Below are 3,098 nucleotides of genomic sequence, written 5' to 3'. Positions count from 1 at the left end.
GTTCCCTGTGCTATACAGTAGGACCTTGTTGTTTATTCATCCTATATCTATAATAGTTTGCACCTGCTAATCCCAAACTCCCCAAATCAATAGCTTTAATGTACCATTTAAGAAATCAAAATTAATGCAGAGTATCAAAGTGTCAAATATTGTAATAAAGAGGATTAGTAACAGTGCCAGGCCAAAACATAATGGAGCATAAGGTAAAAGGAAAAATTGGTAAGACCTTTTATGGGAGGACCACTTTACGGGAGATTGCCAAGGCAGTACTTAGAGAATGTATAGCCCTGAAAGCCTTCATCAGTACAAAAAAGCAACAATGAATTAAATCCCTGCCTAGAGAACTTCGGGAGGGAACAAATAACAAATCAAACAAGTTTAGGAAATGGGAAATAAAATTTAGAGCAAGGAAACAAAAGACAGAGAAAGCAAAGTTTCACTTAAACCTTAAAAAACAATCAGGGGTGAGGAGAGGGGTATTGCAGTGTTCTCTCTCTAGCTTAACTTAAGAGTATATCTTTCCAAAGAAAGCTCAGATTAATTCTCGTTAAAAACAGGAACCACACAAGATTGCCCCGGTTAAAATTCTACTTTACAATAGTTCTAATAATGGAAGAAGAAAAGTAAAAAGTAGAAATACAGGAGTAATAAAAATAAAAATGCCACCTTTGCAAATGATATATTTGTACGTCCATGAAAATCAAATCCCCAAATATGAGAGGTAGTGAATGAGCTTTGCAAAGGTATAGGATAGAATTTACTTGTCAGCTGTAAGAATTTGCCATCAACTATAAAACAATTGCAGCTACTTTCTCCTCACTGACTCAGAGACATGTAAAAAGTCCAGCAGTTCCACTGCACTGAGGTCTCTGTGGTGTCAGAACATGAAAAAAAATCTGGAAGAATTGATTGAATTTCTGTATCCTAGAGCCACCCAGCCAGAAAGAGGAGAGTCTAATTACCATAGTGACAATAATATTAAACACGTATGTATTAAGGAAGGCAAGAAATGACATTTACGGAGAACTTACTTAGTGCCAGACACTACCAGGTGCTTTAGTTCTTTTAAAAACCTTGTGAGATGGTTTGTTATTAGCTGCTTTTTACAGCTGTGAAATTAGATGGTCAGGTTTAAAGGCCTTTTTTAAAAGTTATACATCAGTAAGTGGGAGAGTTGGGATTCAAATCCAGGTTTGCCTCATGCCAAACACTATGCTTTTTCCATTCTATCACACTGTCTTCCCATTAATTCAGAATCCATGTTTATTAAACAACTATAACACATGAATGAGAAAAAGAAAAACAGGTAAATAGAAAAATAGACCATGCTCTTAACTAGTAAAACTAAGTAAAATAAAACACTTTCTAATTCAACATATAGGTTTCATATAAAGCCAATTTAAATCTTTATGGGGTGGTCTCAAAGTATCTCCCCCAAGATAGTTATTACTTACCAAGGGGAAAGAGTAACTTTACAATGGATGAGCCCACCAGTAACAACTTAATTATGTGATAAAGGTTAACACCATCAGTAAAGACACATTGGTATCATGTACCTCCTGATATAATGTCAACAGAAGGGCATTCTTGCCAAAAACCCATGATCCCAGTCTAATCATGAGAAACTACCAGATAAACCTAAATTGAGGGACATTCTACAAAAGAGCTGACCAGAATTGATTCCAAAGGGTCATGAAGGGAACATTTTAGAGTTGTGGAAATGGTAACTATGTATCTTGATAGGGGATATGTATACATTTAACATAGGTGTATACATTTCTCAAGACTGATCAAACTGTACACTTAAAATTAGTTAACATTATTCTATCTAAATTAGATCAATAAAGTTTAGTTTTAAATATATTTAAACTTAATACCTGTAGGAAAAAAAACCCTTCCACTGTTCACAAGTTTCTTTGCTCCTCTGTCTCTTTCCAGAAAGCCTCCAATTCAGCAAGTCTTTCTGACTTCAGGCTCTCAGCCACCTTTAACTTGCAGCCCTCCCTCCTGCCCCTTCCACTTGTTTGTGGTGGCCCAGAGCAGGACCCTGGGAACTCCCCCTTTATGAGAACTTCCCTCCCAGATCCCAGCTACGTATCCAAGGGGAAAAGGTTTTCAGCTCACCCCTCTTCTTGTCATAAAAGTCTCCTTCTCAGAAAAAACTTCCTTCATCACCCTATCTGCCACAGTTACTCTTTATTACATGACCCTGTTTTATTTTCATCACACTAACTGATACATCCTCTTTATCATAATTTACTTGCCTATTGACCGTCTCTTCCCTCTAGAATGGTAACTCCAGGAGCACAGGGACCTGCCTATCTTGTTCACTACTGTATCCTCATTGCCCAGCACTGTGCCTGGTACATGGTAGCCATTCAATAAATATTTATTGAATGAATAACTATCCACCTATTTCAGTGTTCCCTGATGGGGACAAATAACATTAAACGGGGAATCAGAAAATTTGTCTTTAACCATGGCCACTTAATAACACTTCATCACTTGATATAGTAGCCAAGTATGTTTCCTCACCTCAAAAATCAGGATGCTAATCAATATCTTTCAATATCTACCTCTCTGGAGGTGTTGTGCAAAGAGGCAACAAACAAGGTGAAAATGTTTAAAAATAGACCTAAATGTGCCCATTAAAACTTCAATGCAAAATAATAATAATAAATCTCTAACATTTACTGAGCTTTTACTATATGCCAGACATTCATCTAAGTGCTTTCCATTACTTTGTCCTTTAATCCTCCCAACAACTCTATGAGGTAGGTACTCTTATTTTTTTTTTTTGAGGTAGGTACTCTTATTGTCCCACATTGTAGATAAGGCAACTGAGGCCCAGAGAGGCTGAGAAACTTGCACAGTTAGAAGTGGTAGAGTTGGTATTCAAACCCAGATAATCCTGGCTCCAAAGCTCCCACTCTGTGCTGCTTCATAGAATACCAGGGCCTTGTCCATAAAGTCACTTGTCAGGATAAGTCCTGGTGTAGTGCAGAATGGAGTGGACACATCTAGGAGGTGACAGGAACCTCTGGAGTGGGATGGATGGTTGGCTAGAAGGAATCCAGGCTGGTAGAAAAGCAGAGATT

The sequence above is a fragment of the Orcinus orca genome, chromosome X, assembly GCF_937001465.1.
Source record: "Orcinus orca chromosome X, mOrcOrc1.1, whole genome shotgun sequence".
In the NCBI taxonomy this organism is placed as follows: Eukaryota; Metazoa; Chordata; class Mammalia; order Artiodactyla; family Delphinidae; genus Orcinus; species Orcinus orca.
The sequence above is the reverse complement of the archived record's forward strand: the minus strand, read 5'-3'. Positions refer to the sequence as shown.